Source organism: Bacillus rossius, chromosome 7 (genome assembly GCF_032445375.1).
Source record: "Bacillus rossius redtenbacheri isolate Brsri chromosome 7, Brsri_v3, whole genome shotgun sequence".
Classification (NCBI taxonomy): Eukaryota; Metazoa; Arthropoda; class Insecta; order Phasmatodea; family Bacillidae; genus Bacillus; species Bacillus rossius.
Genome location: NC_086335.1, coordinates 38437549 through 38459126, shown reverse-complemented (window position 1 = coordinate 38459126; position 21578 = coordinate 38437549). Strand labels below are relative to the sequence as shown.

At 39.8% G+C, this 21578-nt stretch overlaps 2 protein-coding genes across 2 annotated transcripts in view; one reads left to right on the top strand and one right to left on the bottom strand.

Moving 5' to 3' along the window:
• The window catches only part of LOC134533853 (dedicator of cytokinesis protein 3), a 286469-nt gene that overhangs the window by 124045 nt on the left and 140846 nt on the right, over nucleotides 1-21578 (bottom strand). The gene's annotated exons all lie outside the window — the stretch shown is intronic.
• The window catches only part of LOC134533852 (innexin inx3-like), a 55454-nt gene that overhangs the window by 366 nt on the left and 33510 nt on the right, over nucleotides 1-21578 (top strand). The window lies entirely within an intron of this gene.

Genomic DNA, 21578 nt, shown 5'->3' with positions numbered 1-21578 from the left:
ATCTGGTACGACGGGACGTATCGTTGCACGTCGTGTGTGTGGTGATGAGCCGTCTGCACTACCATTTCCCCCCTGGAAAGTGATGGAAGTTGTTCTTGATTGGGCAGCTTTCACAGCGAATCTTCGGAAACACGTTTATTGCAAGGTGCCGATTGCATTGGGCGAGTTTTCCCGGTTATTTGCCTGCGGTCAAACCTGCTCACATGTAACAAAGGCGACTACTACGCGCTTGCCATTGCTGTTTATCGTAGCCACGACCGCCACCACGACTAATAAAAATACAACAGTTGAACTATGAAATTGAAAAATAAACAACGTGGTTGTGTGACAAGTGTTGCCACTACAGCGCTCGCAGAGAGCATATTACACAGGGCGAGAAAGGCTCAAGTATATTGTATTTTAATTCTTGTCATTTTTTTTCCCCTGTTTATTTATTACTTAAACTTTGCTGTAATATTGTGTGTATTAACTTGTTATTTTTTTCAATCTGGTTACAGAAATTTTAGCGACCATTAAAAAAATCCCTTTCGGCACAGCCTACAGGCGTAGGTACATTTCGAAGTACCTCATTCTTCTGGAAATATATAGGAAACTTCTATAAACTGGAACTTTTAAGAGCTCGATGTAGCCTTCATAACATAAAATATTTTCGCCAGTATTTAAAAAAAAATCTATTTAACTTCTTTCATATTCCAAGCAGCGAAAATATATTGAATGTTTTTAACATAAATGCATCTAGCATTGTTGATCTTAACGAAATTCATATCATGCTTACTAAGGTAGATATTAAATTTTTTTTATCTTCAAACTTTTACGAATACGTGGTCGTTTAATTTTTTTGACAAAGGTTGAAGATGGTTATTAATAATTGACAAATTTAATAAGAAAGCTTTTTTAATTTCAACATTTTTTACGGTATTTGTTCGTTTAATAATAAAAATTTTCAGCCAAAGGTTTTAGGTAAAGTTCAGGCGTTTTACAAACAATTATATTGGATTTAAAAGTATAGCTATTAAAAAAAAAAGTAACTACATTTTGTCTGTCTACCTTTGTTATTGTCACCCCTTGCAGTAATGGTTGGTCTTTTAAAAATGTTCGGACGCAAGTTGCATATAATAATTAAGGTTTTACAGCAAAGAAACTGATTTTACGGTATTCATCATGGTACGTAATTTTTTTTTTTTTACCAGATAGTGTACCTAGTAAGGGAGTTCAGATTTATTTTTTAAATTCTACCCCTTATAATATCAACCCCTTGATGCAATGGTTCGTCTAATCATAAATTGTTTCAGACAAAAGTTTTAGATAAAAATCATAAGATTAATACATAATCTGTACGAATTCGATTAGTGCCTACGAGAGTTATCTTTTTGCCCGCCAACCCTGTTTTTGGGGTCTATGGACCATGAAACGAAAAACTATAGTAACAATTTTCCGAAAGTCGCACCATGGTAACGGCTGCAATAGGTAGTATTTATTCGAAATCTACCTAAAAACAGCGTTGGTTAGCGAGTTAAGATCATTCTTCAACCAGTCGCTATGCCACAGCAAATTGAGCGACTAGTCAACTCAAGAGTGCTAAAACTGAGTTAATTCTCAAGCTATTAATCTTTGGCGAGATCGAGTCATTGCGTCGACGCATTTCCCTCGCTTATTCCATGTTGGTTTGTCACGTGTTGACCGGCCGGATCTCTGCCGGCACTGTCGCTTCAAGCTGGGTTTGGAACAAAGGACTGCAGTGGAAACCAGTTTGAAGTAATTTCCTCCCTCTCTGCTTCGAACTTCATCGTATAGTTTTCACTTTTTCTTTTCTTTTCTAATCTGCAGTCAATGCTAGATAGTACATTTTAACGCTGGAATAAATCACGACGCGAATATTTTAATTCCGTAGCCAATCACGTTCAAGACATGTAACGTCAGTGCGACATAAATCGTGGGAGCAACGTTACTTGAAAAAAAAAATGTTTATAGTTTACTAAATTGTGTTAACGCAACCGTGTATTTTTCCCCCCCTCTCTAATGAACGTCAATTTTAGATTAAACGCATTTCTCACACGTGTATAAAGGAAGGACAAAAAAACTTGTTAACATTGATGGCTGTCGTATTTGTGGTTCGTGTGTAATTGCCATAAACTTTTATGAATAAATTTTGGTTTGTCACCCGCATCTTCAGAAAGGTAAATTTTGCTATCGAACCGCAGCTTTTGCGTCGCGTAAATAGCGCAATTAGGATTCAAAGTATATCTAATGCTGGAATCAAGACAGCGCGACCATGCGATGCGAAGATAGCGACGCAACAAAGTATCGCGTTATTGTGAAAATAATCTGTTTTTACCCGCCTGACAACCAAAACTAAACGATTGTATATAAAATGTTTCTTGCTGTTGCATACGCGCCAAACGTACTACGGTCGCAAGTTGTTTTGGTTTGTTTAATCGTGTCTTGGAGAGAACGTTATTCCGTTCAAATTTAACTTTAAATTGTAAAAATCACCTTCTGTTCACATATTTCAGAGATTTCACAGATAAACTAAACTTTAAAAATTTAGAGAATAATAAAAAAATTACCAATTTACCAGATCAACCATCTTTCTAAAACAAAATTCGGATTCTTATTTCAGTAACGCCGCTCCCGGGACGCAATGGAAATAATAAAAAAAATTCTAATCGGGAATTCTGTCGCGCTGACGTCAAAGGTGTGTCGAACGAGATTACACTTTGTCGCCTTGGGTGCAGGAACCACTAATACGTAAACTGGGTACGGTTTTTATCCAGCCATCTTGACAAGGGCATACTAATTCGCCCTATTACTTCAGAACACGTTGCCATGCCAGGTGTTGCAGAGGTCACAGCAGACGCGATGTTGCGTCACAGACGTGTTCCTTCTGCTGCCCCGCCCATCCCAGTGTGCCGGCGTCGCGCATGTATTTTTCTATCCGTTCATGTCCAACACATGAAAAGTTTTACTAATATCTTAAAAAGATAAGAGATCTACTTTTTTTCTCGAATGACTTTTAACAAAAAAACAGGTGACTAAAATCATGAAACATTTATGCTGCAACTAAATAATACTGTTGCCATTACATTAATTAAATGGAGTTTTGTTGCCAAATCTTAAGTTAAACGTATTGTTAGTAACAAGTGTACAAACTACTACCCTTGTCACCCATAACTACCTGAACTACTGTTTGTGAAGAGACAGTTATGTGAAATGCTAGTTCGTAACGACTTGTGATTGCAAGTGCTTGCTTCTTACAATTGTTAACAAAAGTGTAACTTTGTGAAGTGGACCTCTGGTTCACATTTCACATTGACTTCCGGACGCGAGTGTTTTGTGTTCCATCCTGTAGCGGGTTGTTTACATTCTGCTGGCACGCCCTCGTGCCAGCTACCACTGTCTCTCACGTCCTCCACAGCCGCGACAGCCGCGCTACTTGCGGCAAACTCTCTCGCGCGGTCTGCAGCATAGAGCTGGACTCGCATAGATCCGTCCGTCCGTCAACAAGCCGAGCGATTCACAATGCTCCGCACGTCCGTCACAATATTTTTTATATTTAGTTTCTGCCAGCCAACTATTATTGCTTGGATTTTTTTGAGAAAATTTCCTTAGTAGAAATTTACCAGTCTGACGATCATGTACGCTAAGCACTTATAAATGACTAACAAAACTCTAAAACTTAAATATATATTTCCGAGTTACCGTGTATTATTGATTAATTTAGTGTCTCAGTTGATTTTTTTGTTTCAAATATCAAAATTTAACGTGTTCATAGGAAACTTAAAAACACAATACGGAAGAATCTAATCAAGTACACAAACTAAAAAAAAACCTTTTAAAATGAAGGAAATTCGTTTGACAATTTTGAGGTTATAATTCCATCCGTCCGTCGAAAGTTAGGCTTGGCAAGGTTTTGACGGACGGATGGAATTTTTCGAGCCATCCGATTGGCTGCGTGTCAAGAGATTGACGGACGGACGAATGAGAGCTTATTTCGTACTTAGCACACTCAGGGTAGAGACTTAGCAACGAGTTGGTAACACATGTTGCCTGTGAAGCACTCGTGAAGACATGTTGCTGGATTAACAGTGTTCTTGTAAGTCTTAAATTCGATTAATGACCGGAATATCCTCGATTAAAATTTTTTATGACATACGCCATTGTATGTCATCGAGAAACCTCAATAAAAAAAGACAAATACACAAACACACAGAAAACAAGCCAAAAATCAGCTGATGCAAAAAGTTAAATGCATCGACAGCCCAGATAATTCCGTATAGGAGGTATTGTGACAGTAAGGACACCACACCACAGACGAACACAGTTATGACGAGTACAGCGAATAGACAAAAACCGACCATGGACAAAACGGAGACAACAGACGAACAGGCAATGGCCAACCACCGCAGAATCATGTCGCCAATTATGCCCCAGTGACGCATTCGCCATCCTTCCCTTGTCGATAACCGGGGATTCGGACCGGCCTCCGGGCAGATCGACCCATTTATCTGCCCACGGCAATTATTCGCCCTTTCGGCGTAATTGTGATAATAAGCTAACTCAGTAATTGGAGTTATTGCATTTTTATCAGCACTTCTGATCGAAACAGATCAGTCATTCATGTATCTTGTTTCAGAAATTATACAGTTCTCAAAAATAGTACCAGTGATCTACGAATCATTCCACCAGTTCTGTGAAACATTGTTCGTAAACATTTTCATGTGACCGTCAGTGTTCGTAAAACGTGTGTTGCTTTGCAAATGACATTAGGGAAATGGGTACCACTGGCACTTCTTTCAAGAACTGTCAAATTTTGAATGACAAGTTTTCTGGAGAGAAGAAAAAAAACATGCGCTATAGAACACAAGGTCCTACCTCGCCCTTTTTATGATTATTCTGTATCCGCCACTGCATTTTCTCCTGATTTTTAAGCGTTTGTCGCAGCATGCTGTCATCCTGAAAGAGTTTTGACTGATACAATATAAGAGCTTTTCGAGTCATTCCTTGTGGATATTTTGTGACGCGTACTTCTCCGCACCCCGTAAGTCTTTATCTCGGTTTACGAATTAATCATCCGCAGTTCCAAGGATGAAGATAGTTTACAAGCATGAGGTTTAACCAAGTCTGATTACTGATTAGCTTGTGCTAACGGATAGAAAACTGCAAGAGAAGTCGGTGCTGTGTCTATCTCTTGTTTTGAATCCCTGAACATTCAAATCGCGGAGGAATATTTTATTTAAAATTCGAACCCAGGACTGACCGTTTAGTGAACTGCTCAGAATTGTCACAGTGTACAGTGTAGAATTTTAGTATTTGATGCATGTAATATTTTCCATGCACCAATCATGCAAGGTCATTATTAACGTTAAGGGTTGATGTACCTTGATAATTGCGCTAATTACGTGTACTTTCTCTCCTGTTTAACTATGTCATCTCGTTTTTTTTTTTTTTTTTAGCATGCTTCGAAAATACTGATAGTTACATTCGAATATATTTTTCGAAGAAAATTTGTATCTGATTGTGTAGTCAGTTTTAAAACTTAACTTTCTTGGTGTTTTTTTTTTTTGGATTTTGGGTTTTAGCAGCGTCAGAAATAGAAGAGTTCACCAACGTTTCGGGCGACGTTGTAGTAGCCATCATCAGGGTAACTAAAGTATCCTACTCAACGCGGCTGAAACAAACAAAACCAAAAAAGACTATGACAATGAAAACCTGCTAAACCTGCGAAAATCGATTTAAGTGGGTACGTAGTTACACTTGGTTCTTGAATTGTTAGCTAAAACGCCTTCTAACCAGAGGTGGACTCGGAAAGGGGATGGGACATGATCCTCCCCCCCCCCCCCCAACCCTACGGGAGCGTATACTGAATTTAATTTGGGGGGGGGGGGGATATAACCGTCGCCTGCTGTTTGCTTTCAAATGCTTTTCTTTTCTTGGTGAAATGGTAGGTATTTTAAGGATTTGGGGGGGGGGGGGGTATTTGCCCCCCCCCCCCCCCCCCCATCACCCACCGCAGAAATGGATGAAATTACTTCTGAAATAAATTTTGGGCTATTTTTATCTTGAATACTTGTACGGATGTGCAACAATTGATAGCGTAGTATCTAATATCTGGAAATGTCCCGTTCTCCCGATTTTTTTTTTTTTGGGATGGGGATATGTACTTGAGACTAGCGGTGCCCCTCCCAGAGTGCGAATGGCTAACTCGGGGGAGCAGTGCTGTGTCCTCTGCTCTCTGCGCCGAGCAGCGGAGTAGCGCAGCAGCGGAGCGCTGTCTGCGCTGTCTGCGCGGCTCGCCGGGGTGGTTCCGTGAACGCTGACGCCGGCGCGGCGGAGTCAGCAAGCCGCCCAGGGCCATCGGTAATCGGAACACGGCGTTCGCCATTTTCTGCGCCGGGAAGCGCGATCTTTCGCGGCGACCAACACCCGTTTCCACGTGTGCTTTCAATAACTGTTTACATTGCCCACGCCTAGGCTTCCGATATGCCAGAAATGAGAGTATTTCCCCAATAATTTCTCAAGTTTTCCGTGGTGGCTATGAGGGACAGAGCGATAATTTTTTTTTTGTTTGTTTTTGGAACGCCATTTCCCGGCTGACAACGGATATGTGTTTTTTTTGTTACCCTTGCAGACATTCTAAATCTGTTAAAATAAATAAATACCTCTTTCAAATGCAGTTACGTCGTTTATAACGGGTTTTCTCCCCTTGAAAATGTTACACAGCGGTATTTAGTCATCGATGAGCGAACATAAAAGATTCCATTTAAAAATAAAAATATATTTTTTTTTACACGTCACACGAGACCTACGCTTAAACTTAAGGGATGTATAAAGATGACGGATGACTGAAAATGTAAAAATGACTCGGGGGGGGGCATCGCACCGATTGTTAACCAGAGTTTGAAGCTGGCCAATGACGGGCCAGTTCCATTCCTCGAGGTCGGCAGTGAACTGGAAACGAGAGACACACAGTGTTGCCAGATTGTAAATGTCAATGTCTCGTACCAAGGAGCGAAAATTCTCGTACACAATGGTATTGTAAAAGCAAAAGTTTAAATGTGTTTCTACAATATTTTTATATACTTGACATTTGAGTTACAAGCCTAACAAATCTAAACTAAACAATTTTCACAATCCTATGATTACATAAGTAAATCATCATTAACAACAATTTTCACAATCCTATGATTACATAAGTAAAACATCATTAACAACAATTTTCACAACAATACAATTATTCCTGCCATTCACTATTTTTGCATTTTTTTTTCGTAAAAATATCCAGTTTTTTTTCCCCGTTAATTTAACATACAAAAATACTCTAAATTGTGAGTTAGGGGTTGTGCATTTAACAATAATAAAATAATAAAAAACAAACTCTATCTTTTAGTCGGCGTCGCCTGTGTTGCCAGCAAAAAAAAAAAGTCAACGCTGTCGGGCAGGAATTTCACTTAATGGTATTAAGTTACAAAAGAAATGTTATACACTTGTTTTGACAAAATGATACAATAAAACTAATATATCTTACAAGAACCCGGGTAAAAAAAAAAAAAACATTGATAGTGGATAAATTGGAATAATCATATATCTTTTCTGTGTCGTAGACTTAGTTCTCTTTGTTTTGCCATAAAAACTATTAATACTGTAACTTCACATAAAGCAGTAATGGCTATGTATTATGCAAACATATATTCAATAATGAGATATGGTGTTATTTTTTGGGGAAATTCCTTAAATTGGCTAAAGATATTTAAGCTTCAAAAACGTGTTATTAGAATTATTTATAATCTTAGTAAGACAGATTCTTGTAGGCCTATTTTCCTGAATAACAAACTCTTAACATTTCCAGCCATTTATATATATTCGGTTGTCATTTATGTAATTCAAAATATTAAGTATGTAAAGAATAATGAAATACATAATCACTTTACCAGATCCATTTATAAGAATCATATTCCTTTTCATTCAACAAAAAAATACTAATTGAACCCTTTTTACATGGGCCTTAAACTAATAAATGTTCTACCGATATCTCTGTTAAATACAGCATCCCAATCACATACCATATTTAAACGACATCTCAAAGATTACCTACTACGAATAGCTCCATACTCTGTCAATGAATTCCTCAGTGCATCTACATAAATTGCTGCATTGTTTTATATTATCATTTTTTATTGTATCATATATTATTGTGTTATAATGTATTTTTTTTATATATTGTTTTGTTAGTGTATTATGATGTATTTTATTTATAATGTTGCTGACAAAACCTGGACATATGTACTGTCAAATATAGGACGCTAATAAATGAAATGAAAAATGAAATCTTCAAAATTCTCGTACAAAAGCGTACGAGATCCAACTTTACCTCGTACAACGTACACAGGTTATAAATTCTCGTACAAGTACGAGAATTCTCGTACGTCTGGCAACACTGGAGACACACTCCGTCCGTGGCGTGACCCTGTCTGGTGGAGCGAGGGTGGCGTAGTGGTAACGGCAATTGACTCTCTCGTTCCAGAGGACCCAGTTCGAATCCTGGCCCGTAAAAGTTTCGTATCAAGTATCTTGATAGCATTATCCTGCATATATTGACACCTGCGGTACATGATGCTTGATGTTTTAACTTGTGGTACAACAATGAATTATGATTGTAAGTCGAATACGAAGGAAAACTATTTCCAGAAGACTCTACATTATTTGTTTGAATTGTGATATTCTAGTTTTTATTCAGCCGAGATATGTGGACGGACTAAATTAAAACACGAAGCATCACGTAGGCACCCCAGGATCAATATTTGCACGATAATGAATTTTCTCGTTACCGAGTTATGTTACACATCTACAACGATTACAAATAAACTAGTTCACTTTTTTTTTATTCCCCTGTCCCCACCAAATACATTCTGTATCCGCCACTGGGTGTTTAATCTCTAATGACCACGCTGTCTACGTAACGTTAAACCCTGTCTACGTAACGTTAAACCCTGTCTACGTAACGTTAAACCCTGTCTACGTAACGTTAAACCCTGTCTACGTAACGTTAAACCCTGTCTACGTAACGTTAAACCCTGTCTACGTAACGTTAAACCCTGTCTACGTAACGTTAAACCCTGTCTACGTAACGTTAAACCCTTCTTCAAACTGGAAACAAGTGTATTTTAGTCTTCTGTGAGAGGTGTACAGACAGATCGTTTGTGTTCGTCGCGATCTATTCGGCAAGCACGTTTTGCACTCTCTGATATCCGCGTGGTTGTCACACTTTCCGTGTCGCTGCAGGTAACCAAGGCTGTAAAAAAAAGTTAAACCGCAGGCTCCATCCAGCTGGTTCAGTGCTGCCAACATGTCGGCTGTTCCTCTGCAGCGCAAGCAGAAGAAATAACAAATACATGTATGGTTATTTTCAGCCAAGTGGCTTTAGAAACTACTACGTTTGGAGCAAATTATGCCTTTTTTTCTTTCACCCCAGTTGTAGCGACAACCAACACTTACGAAGATTGTGCCCCGAGGCGCCGGATTATTTTTTTTGTTTTGGTTTGAAACGTCCCAGCCAAGGAGGGTCAGGCTAGTGAAAAGTGGCGCTCGTCACAGTTGTCGGCGACGCCTCTATTCGCCGGGCACCCAAAATGCGCGTAATTATGGCCGTGACGGAATTTTAAGTGCACAGTTACGTACTTTCAACCCCACGTATTTTACTTGGCCTTTTGTGGTGTATTAAAAAATAATATTTCAGACGTGCAAAATTGTTGGTCTCCATAAATGGTATCGGCAAGCTAAACAGATTAACATTTTTTTAAACAAAATAAATGCAATTTTATCATTAATGAATAACAAAAAATAGTATACGTCTATTCTTAATTGCAAACACACGAATTTTGACGTCAAAAGGAAATAGCATGTAAACTGGTTCCGTTGAAACGCCTTACACAACTTTTGTTTGAAACTTTTTTTTCGATTAAACGCCTAGATTCTGAGAAACTGATTCAAACCGATTTTTTAACCTTTTTCTCCAAAAACTTAACGTCCTATTGCAAAAATATTAGCACCATTTGATTCAGCGTCATTGAATTACTCTTATATCAAGTTCTCAGGTCTGCTGGTATAAAGTGCTTACATTTCCTCTTGTTGATTGGCCTAATTGTGGTAACCCCGCCGATAGCACCCGTGCGTAGAGATTTGTTCGTGAAAACGATTCGTTCAAACCGAACAAATCTTTGAGCGAACGAAAGCAAATGATTCGTTCGCTGTGTAAAGAATCTGGTTCTTTGAGTAGATTACTCGGAAGTTGAAAACTATCCGGGAGAATGTAAAACTCTGAGAGAACGAAGAAAGTTAACAGGCCAGTTTCAATTAGTTGTAAAATTACTAATTATGTCGGGAGTCACGTTTAACAGTATCGGCAGCGCCTGCTTGTTCTCAAGAGCAAACGGTGACTAATCAAAGAGAAAGGGTAACATTTAAAGGGGTCGAAGTTGAGGTCGGCGACTCAACAAGTATTGCGTTAGTTTTGTTATTGTCTAGGTCTAAATTTGTCTGCGAGAGCTTTGAACTTTGAGATGTTGTTCACGTACTTTTTTTTTTTGTAACGAGTCACAGCTGGACATATGTAATTTCAGCTATCCGAGCCGATCAGATTACGACAACCGGCCAGGCGACAAGGCCAGCCGCCTAGACGTAAGTGATACTCGAGAATCGGTGAAAGAGTTTTGACTCGAGAGACGTTCCTTGTCGGTGGTCAGAGCCAAAAGAACGAAATGAACTGATCTTACTGAACGGAGTCAGTACATGGAACGATTAATTCTAATGAATAGATTCGGTCAATTTAATCGTTCTGCCCAACACTTCCCGTGTGCCCATGGTAACACAATAGCCTTGTTGGGTAGGGAAGGAAAAAAATAAGGAGGGGGGGAGGAGGGTGCGACTGCACCGCGAGGCAAACTGCACAGAACGGAGACAGTTTGTTTCTTATTGCTTGCTCAGTCGCCCGACTCTGCGCGACCCACTTAAACCAGGGACACACAGCGACGTTCAGTTCTCGCAGTGTAAGCCGCCGATGTCACGCCCTCGGCCGGAAATCCACCCGGATCATTTGACAAGATTTGCAATCGACGCAGCGCGTGGTGTAGTCCCGAGCGATACGCCGACAAACTAAACCGAAATCAATATCCCATTTACGTAACTCCAGATCGTAGGATAGGCCAGAGTCGCAAAACTACTTCTTGGCTTCTGCAGGCTGGAGGCCTCGTCCTTTGGAAACCATGGCGTGCCCCGACGTTTCGGTATGCCTGGTTGAAGGGATCTACAACAATCGCCCTGCAAGAAGTCTGCAACCAGTGGCGGACACAAGAATTTATTTCGTGAGGGGTTTTAGGAAAGAAAAAAAAAGTAATTGTATTCAAAACATTTGCGTCAACAAAGATTTTGGACAGTTACATTTATCATTCTCAACATGCCTCACTCGTCTTTGTGGTTTGTGATTCCAGGTGTTTATAACATCTCACCTTGCTTCACCCAAACAGTGCTTTCACAGAGGTCTCGTATAATTAATTGTTTTTGCATAATTTAGAGATGAGGAAGATATACAAACAACCTCCCCCCCCCCCCAGCTTCCACTACTGTCTGCACGACGGGCACACCATATTCCCACAGACGTAGCCTGATCCCACAAGAATAAACTCCTTGTCTTTTACTGAAAGTATAACCTAAATTACTATGTCTAAGGTTTGTATTCCAATGAACAAAAATAAGGGTTTAGGTGTTGATTATGCTACACCTGTACCCTAACCGTATTCCTAGTGCACGATAGGACAAGGCCAGTCCGTTTTTATGGAACGGATTTTGGTGTTCTATCCGTTGCCGATCTTTTGCCCAAATTCCGCGCGTGCTCAGAGCTCGCTTTTCTTGTTGATTTCGTCCAGATGGCGGATTCGCGTCTGGTGCAATTAACTCGTATTTATTCATTTTTGTAATCAACACATACCAGGCGTGTTGATGTGCAAAATGAAACTTTATGATAGCGAAACTATCCTGGAATACATTTAATAGTCATAATGAGATATAATCGCAATATAAAACGAGTACTAGAAAAATGAGAAAGGTGGTTAAATATTAGTGTGGAAGTTCTGCTATCTCTAATATATTTACCGTGACAATTGTATCGATTGTTGCGAAATGCCCGCTAGAATGCGTTGAAACCAGTTTCTAGCCTCACGCAGGGCAGCGTTTATTAACTGTTGCCGTTGTGTTTGCTCCGTTCTTGAGTACGGCCCGTGAGTAAGGTTAACGGTTATCTCAGCTTGGCAGTGCTTAATTCGCTACCTAACACGAATGTCTTGAAATATACCGCCCTAAAAAGAAGTTAAGAGACCTTTGGTTCGATGTCGGCAAAGCAACAAACCCACGAGGCCCGTAATCGCTGTGCGCGCTGTTGTCTGAGCATACTTATCATCTACGCGCATTATATACAGAATACATTAATTACTCTGGGCGAGTGATTAACTACTAAAGCTCAGATATTATAAATTTCTATAAAGAACATAATCAAAACATAGGTAATAAGCATTACAAATTAAAAATATATATATATATATATATATATATATATTGGAACAGAAAGATAAGTTACACATATATTTATGTTGACGTCTACGTATAAATTAACCCGATGTCGTTCTGGAATCATTGGCGCTACTGAAAAATGTACTTCACAAACTCATGTTTAAACTCTGTGTGTGTTTCTGAGCCCCGCAACTATGAAGGGGAGCTTATTCCAATCGCGCGCCGCAGATGCGATGAAAAAGTACATGCTTGAATCACGTCGCTTTGAAATGTAACGAAGAAATAGTGTTAAGTTGGTTTTCTGAGGGTCGAACGACCAATTAACACGCAGATATACTGCTATATTAGGGTGACCAAATCATAAACTTGAAAAAACGGGACACATCCAAGGAGGGTTTGGGGGCGATACCCTCCAGCTAAAGGGGGGTCCAAGGGGCCTCCATCGAGACGTAATCATTGAAACATGCTCTTTTTTGCTAATTTGAGACCTATATTTTTTTTTTCATTTTACCTATGAATATGTAATTTAATTTAAATTGTGATGCGTATAATAAATAAAAACAATTTTGCAGTGAATACTTATTTATTATAAGTATGTCTGACATACTTAAAAACATAATTAAACAAGGTAACTAAAATGGGTGAGTTCAACTGTCTAGAAGAGGGGAAGACGGGTCCGAGGAGAGGTGCGACAAAAGTGTGTCATCAACCCAATGTAAATACGGGACATTTAGGCGTCCCGGGAGACTTTTTCGGGACCCCGTGTACGATCGTTAAAAAACGGGACAATCCCGTTTTTACGGGACTTTGGTCACCCTATAGCCTATACTATATCAGGTTGGCGAACTCGCTGGAACAGTGTGTCACGAGGCGAGGCCACGAGGCAGCCCGGCTGCCCGGCTAGCCGAACAGCTGGCGTGTTAGCCCGCGGGTGGGGCGCAGTCCATTAGCGCGACACCCCTAATCGGATTAGCAACGGCGCCTCGCTACCCCCTCCCCCTCACTTCTCCCCCTCACTAAAACCACGACCCTTCCTATAGCTTTCTCATAGAACTATCTGCGGCTCTGGAGAGTTCGGTACTCTCCCCTGCGTGAAGTCGCGTAACTAGGACGCCAGTGTTCTGGGAGCTTCGAGTGTCCAGTCTACCCTTATGACAACTTCAAAGGGGTGCGAGACCATTCCAGAAGGAGGCTGAGGGGTGTAAAAACGACGACGCCCAGCCTCCGAGGCAGTGAAGAGGGCGAGTGATCCCTTGGTGAGCGGAAGCGGACTATGAGCAAAGTGTTTGTGTGCTACGGGCTAGTAGTGAACAGTGCGATACAGTGTGTTGGGACAGGTGCGAGTTAAGAGACAATCAGTAGGGAGAACCACTGTCGAGACGAGCTCCAGCGGGGAGAGTGAAATGTGGACTAAATTAGAGTGATTAATTTGTGGACATTTTAAGTGTTAATTAAGTCATATTATATTTATTGAATTGTGCTATCCTTTTCGAACATGTTTTCCCACGTGCAACAATAGGGAGCGATGAGTTACTAGTCAAAATGTTTCGTGAGACTCTGAACTACTTGAACATGTCTGATAGGCTGTTGGTGTTGATAGTATAAACATTCCCTGTGCGAAAAACACAAGATGGAGAATGTTCCTGGCGAAGGTTCTTGCAATATTTTACAGACTGCGTAAAAAATGATCTTGGAAATAACAACTATACAAAAGCCATGGATTACGAATAAATGGCCCCAAAACTGAAACCAGAAAAGTTGCAACCAACATTTTCTGTTGCAAATAATGTCTGACACGAATAATTTTATTTCGAAGCCTATTTTTCTGAAGTCGTCTTAACAGTTTTTGTCAGTTGTTTCTGCTTTGGAAAGTGACCCTTCATAATTAAATAAAAACAATGCAGATTCATTTTCCATCACAGTCTACATTACTGTAAAACAAATTGAAAAAAAAAAAAAATCTAATACGGAACAAACAGTATCCACGGCACTTTTATTAAATGACAGTAAATCAGTTTTGGAGTTGAAACAAACTTCACATACCAAATACCGTGTAACCGCACACTTTAGATTTTGTAAACATGTTTACTTATACCTGTTCACCTGAAGTAGTTCAGCAATTCGTGTAAGTGCGCCCTTAAGACGCCGAGGACATGTTCAAACACCCAGAAATAATGGCTTTCGAGGAAGGAAACGGCCAAGACACTGCAAGAAAACATACGAAAACTGAAATCGGGGATGTCCGCACTGCCCCACTCTGTATGTTGATTTTACTCTATATCAATCGTGCGAAGTTTGATAAAATTTTACTTAAAATTAATTTGACATAATGTACAAGGATGCATCGGGGGGGAGGCAAGCCTAGATCCGTTCTAGTTACATCAGCACTGCCTCGGTTCCGTTAGACATAAGTCGTTAGGGCACATGTTTAGTGTGATGCCATTGATAATACTACGTATTATTAGTGTAACTTATAGTTTTATCTTAATTTGTCGCGTGAGATCTTCGAAATGTATTGCAAGCACGGCGATGTTTCAGAATGAAAAATTTGATCTCCAACGCATGTGTCTGAAACTTGTCGATTAAACCTAAAGACTGTAGAAATTGATGACTGTCCTGTGTATGGTATGTGTGTGTGCAGTGACCACAAAATTTTTGTAAACAATTTTTTTTTTTTGTCACTTGGATGAAAACCGCATGTCCACAATAACGCGATAAGTTGCTATCGCGGTTGCAGCGTGAGTAACGCACGGGAAACAACGCGTCACCCATTCATAGCTTGCAGTGTGCAATTGAATGAGCATTTATTATCTTTCCTATGCGTGATTTGTCATTAGCGCTCTCCTTATTACTATGTGATGTAATACAAGAAATGTTATAATGTAACTAATCATAAAACCTTTTTATAGGAAAATTTGGAATGAAATTTTTTCTTTCACACCAAGGAACATAATCTGATATTGTTTTTATTTCAAACGAAATGCAATTGAAAGAAATCATCGTATTTTTAGCTGTTTCCGGGAAAAAAATATAATAAAACAATTTTGCTCTTTTGTGCATGTCACAAGTTTATGAAATGCCATGTTACTGTTACACGTAGTTTATCCTGTGAAATAATTGGTGTTAAGGCATTGAACTATTTTTATTTCATAATGATAACCGTACTAATAATGTCAATATACACAAATTTATAGTCAGAAAAATCAAAAGATAGTGAAATTATAAATGAAGTTATTGTAACTATCGTATATAAAATAATTGTTAGATGTTAAGAAGCTGGGTGGTATGACTGCGGTGTTCGTCATTTTCCCTGTACCGCAGTCTAAGCGGGAGATAACTTCAGAAGGCGGTCGGACGGGTGACGTCAGGCCGTGGATACCGCGAAGCGACCTCGACCGTCGCCTCCGGGCTCCGGGGACTCACCGAGACCCGCGCCTCACCTTTCCCTTCTTGGTAGTCCGCGGCGCTGGGTTCTCCTCCTGCGGTGTTGCCGCGTGGTCGGTTCAGTTGGTATTTTCCTCCGCGTCTCGTCGGCAGCGAGGTTGTTACAGGCCTCCCCTGTCACACTGTCGGGATTTTCGCTTCCGACACTTTCCGATATGTTGTGTCAAAAGATGGAGGGTTATGACGAAACCGAACACTATCACAATAGCGCAGCCATGTTTGTCTGATGAGTTTGATGACGAGTTTCCATCAGATATTTTGCATGTAGGACACTACAGGTTCTAAGATATGTTGGCTGCAATTGGCCAATCAAAATCGACTGCGCAGTGCCATCCGGCGAAACCTCCGGTATTTATAGTTAAAAACTTAAATCGTGCTTCTTTATATTTTATAACACAATCATGTTTGTTACTCTTTTGTAAAATTTTCAATGTTTGATGTAATAGCAGAAAATGTAGTTTTTAAGTGTAATAAAAGGCGTATCGCCTCAACTTCGCCGCCAGTAAAGACGATAGTAAATAACTATTCTCTTTAGGGAGAATAAACACAACTGAAGGATCAACTGGGCGAAAAATTGAGCTGAGGCTACAAACGCTTAGTTTATAGTTAATTGTTCTGGAGAGGGGGGGGGGGGGGTGTCAGACAAACTGACAAACTAGCAGTGCACGGGGGCCTGTTATATATATATATCTTTCTATATATATATATATATATATATATATATCTTTCTATATATATATTTCTTGTGTGCGTGTGTATGTCACTGAACTCCTAGACGGCTGGACCGATTTTGATGAAATATTGTGTGTGAGTTCACGGGGATTCGAGGATGGTTTAGATTCACAATTGGATATTTTATCTCGATTCTGAGTTAAGAAAAACTAAAAAAAAAAAAAAAAAAAAAACGCTTTAAAAGCAAAAATTGCAACGCATTATTAGAAGCCATTATGTTTTGCTATTGTAAGGAACTAAGTAGAGAGTAAGAAAAAAATAAAGATCCTGACAGTTTATAGCGTCGCCATATTTGTTTCAATTTTCAATACCCTTTTTGTATATTACAATTTAAATTGCAGAAAAAAAAATCATGTTTCATAGCCACACAAATATTGAGGATGGTTTAGATTCACAATTGGATATTTTATCTCGATTCTGAGTTAATAAAAACTAAAAAAACACGCTTTAAAAGCAAAAAATGCAACGCATTATTAGAAACCATTAAGTTTTGCTATTGTAAGGAACTAAGTAGAGAGTAAGAAAAAAATAAAGATCCTGACAGTTTATAGTGTCGCCATATTTGTTTCAATTTTCAATACCCTTTTTGTATATTACAATTTAAATTGCAGAAAAAAATTATGTTTCATAGCCACACAAATAGTGAGTGTGTGTCATTTCTCTATATCCACGAGGTCTCGCCGCGTCAATTTTCTCCTTGGAGCGAACCCGTCCGCTTAATTAAATAAACAGCTTTTATCGTTGAATGATTTCATGATTGATTTAATGAAAATATGCTCTCAAAAAAAAATTAGTTAGATAGACATTCAATAGGTGTCTTTCTCTCACTCTCTCTCTCTCTCTCTCTCTGAAATGTCTGTAGCTTGCTCGCGGGTCAGTAATGCAGACAATCTTTACATTCTAGCTCGAGACGGAAAAAACAGTAAATGTGGTTTACAAAGACATTTTATGAAGTGTCTTCCCGTCATTACATTTGAAAGTAGAAACATATTTACTCAAAATTTAGGTAGTAACATATTTTTATTGCAAAGACTGAAATAGAGGTGAGAAAAATTATCATTTGTGAACATAAGAAAACTACTACAACTGTATCAACTGTTATGTTATAATGTTTAAATTTCTAAATGGTGCAAGATAATACAAAATTCCATGCGGAAAAAGTCGTGGGCAGCAGATACGTATAGTTATAGGTGTGGGGCTATGCATGCTGATTTTTCATATACTGCATGGATGCGAACATGTAAGAATAATCTATCTATCTTACTATAATAAAACAGAACTTTTTCTGTCTGTTTGTACGCGATTTTGATGAAATTTTGTGTGTGAGTTAACGGGGATTCGAGGATGGTTTAGATTCACAATTGGATATTTTATCTCGATTCTGAGTTAAGAAAAACTAAAAATACACGCTTTAAAAGCAAAAAAGTAAGCATTGTTGATAATTAGCCTCCATGGCAACGGGCTTTTGCATTGTTGTTGCCTTCTGCGTAACCATGGGAAAGGTTTTTGGTAACGGCAGTGGCGTGCCCAATAGGAGGGGTATGTATAATGAGAAGATACAAAATGTCCAGCGTAGAAATACTTACCGCCATATCCATATCTCACAAAAAGTACATTTGGGCAGGACAATGTCTGTCGGGTCCGCTAGAAAGATATATAGAGAGATAAATAGAAAGATAGAGAGAGTTATAGAGATATACATAGAGAGATAGAGAATTAGAGAGATAAAGAGAGATGCTTAGTATACATTAAAATAATTACAAAAAAAATTAATTGAGGCATTGCAACGCATGCCGGGCATTATCTAGTATGTATGTAATATATATATTTGACAAGTCAAGTATCACTTATTGAACAAGATACTCACTTGTGTAAATTACACAATCCCACCACCAACAGTTGGGTTTAAACGCTCCAGCTAATGGAGCTCTTTCGTAAACACTGCTACGAGCGGGGGAGAAGAAAACAAGAGAATTAAAAATAAGGTAGTACCAGCAAAGGTATAAGATGCTGGGAAAAATCGGAAAACCCAGCGAGGATGAACAGAGAGCGAGAGTGAACTGTGGACGACGACAACGGAAGGCTGTGCGGCGGTCTCGTCCTCACGCCTGGCCGACCGCGCTCACTTTCTCGTCCGCAGCCGCCCGAACCCGGCGCGATCCGAGACTGATCGGGCAGTCTGCGGCTGGGTGGGAACCACCAGTCATCTCCAACCCGTGCGGGCCTTGACTAGGTGAGGTGAAACTGCGATGGGTCGACGTCGCCTTCTGAATTGCGGAGGAGTTGTTTATGTGAGGTTGCTAATGAACATCGTTTAGTGTCGCCAATGATACCAGAACCACATCTGGTTGATTTCTATTCCATTATTTTTTCTTCAGACGTTTATACTTTATAATCTTAAAATTTAACTTTTATTAGGTTCGCTTAAGTCGAGCTTAGTATATAACAAAAAAAAAACATCTGATGGTTTGCTGGTATGAATTATAATCTCTGTCGTTACAAAGTCACGTGTAAAATACCGACATTTAAAATGTTTCACAATGCTAAACTACACTTGAGCCTGTATCTTGGGCGTCCAGCCAACGAGGCGCAGGCCATCAGCCCGAGAAGGGGTGGGGGATAAACTGCATCACCCGGTTCCCACGCAGTTTACATGCAGACGTGGGCCTCCGCCCTGAGTTGTTATCGAGGCGACAAGACTCTAGGTCAGTGGATGTGCCGGGTCTCTTCGCGCCAACGAAGAGAGGTCGCCGGGGTGAAGGAACCTCCGGCGCGCGTGCGTGGCAACGTCGCATCCTGTCGGTCGGGAGGTCCTGGCCCGAGACCCCTCGCGGCTGCGAGGCAACTTGCCTGGGTCTCAAGTTGCTACACTCTAATGATCTATGTATTACGGGAATACTAAGATGTACATAAAGTTCTGTCCCTGCCCGAACACGCCCGAATATTCACCTTCGGCCAACCTCGGGTTTATTTATAGATATTTATATTTCTCTGTTTATTTTAATGTAGCTATACTAACCTAGCTAACCGTCCATAGTGTTTTAAAGTGTTTTAATGTAGCTAATCTAACAGATCACTTTTAATATTTGAATTCATTTTTCCTCCGCAAAAATAAAACAAATCCCGAGGTTGGCCGAAGGTGAATATTCGGGCGTGTTTGGGCAGGGACAGAACTTGATGTACATCTTAGGCTTCTCATGTATTACACTGCCAAGTGGCGGACGTGATGGGGGGATAAAAAACCTCTTCCCTCCCTACACCCCCCCCCTCACGCCAGTGACGATGACGTGCGCGGCGGGAAGAGTGGACGTCCGTCAAACCCCGCGACTCTGCCCTCGGCCAAGGATACTCAAGGGGAAAACGGCGTCTGCTTGCGTCATCCAACGTGCCCGAAACTGTACAGTTCTCCCCGAAGTACGACCACCCAAAATAACACACTGCCTTGCGCTGATTCCCCCTCGAGACCGCCATTGTACCAGTGGTACCCAATTTCCCCAACTGTCAACGTGCAAAGCAGCACGTGATGCTTGTTCACGAACACTACGTTTTTTTTTACACAGTTCACAGTGGCAGAAGGGTGCGTAGACGATTTGTACTACTTTGAAAACCTTCACAGTTAGACAAGTTAATCTCACAAGACTATATAAACGAAGATTTAAATAGCCAAACTATGAATTTTCAAAGTAACTTGCTACTGCTATTTTTTTTTTTTTTTAGTTTCTGTTGGCAAGACAAAAAATTCTTCACGAACGTAATAAGTAATTTCATTTGTGCGGTTTTAGACTAATAACAATAAAATAACTGTTTGCATTATAAATATTCTGTTGGTTTCGGCACTCCACTTATGCGACGAACTGTAAAGCTGAAGGAAAAAAAAAGTCGTAAACGATGATAAATGACAGTTTACGGCGAACTGCGTGCTACTCGCTATGTCACGAGTAGCTATGGGAGAAATGTGCTGAGCAGTAACGCATCGCCGTTCTGGCCGTGCTGTTTCACAATAGCCGTTAGTACTGAAACCGCTCGCTGTTTCGCAGCACCTCTCTAAACGCAGGTGGTGGTCGGTGCAGCGAGGCGGCGCTTGGCGGAGAGCCTGCACTGTTACAAAATATTCACCTTAAATCTTCGAAGAACGCCGGTCACAAATTCTCCAGGAATCTCCTTATATTCACGGCTATTTTCGTGAATTTATGAACACTGCTTCGAACATGAATCCAAGAGAATTTTCTTTTTATGTTAATAAAACATAAGTGTTAAGACTACAGTAATAACATATTTTGCCTACGCGTTTAGAATGAAACCTAAAACACTTAAGTCGAAATACGGAGCTTTTTTTTTTATAAAGATTCTGTTATTTGAAATTACGAATAACGCTTCGTTTCGAGTTGAATTCTTAGTTGAAAAGTACGTAAATTTACTGTGATGTACATGTGTGGACTCGGGGGCTCCAGAGCTTTCTGGTTAGATTCCCGGTTCCTTGAACCTGTTTTCTGTTTCCCGTGTCTTTCCGAAATAGAATTGTATTTTAAAATAAAGAAATGAATTGGGCGTGTTTGTGATGCAAAGCTGTATAGTTGAGATAACCTATTTGATTTTGAAAATATGTATAACATTTTGAGGAGCATTATTCCCGGCAGCAATTGTTCTGTGTAATATAAGCCAATCGTATTTTAACGTAAAAACTGTATTGTGTTTGTGATTTATAACTGTACAGATATAAAAATATTTTTGATTTAGAAGATATCCATCAGAAAGCTTTGTTATAAACTAGATACACGATAAGGAATATTGTCCCCAGTAGCAATAACTGTTCCGTGTAACGTATCAAATTATATTTTAACTTT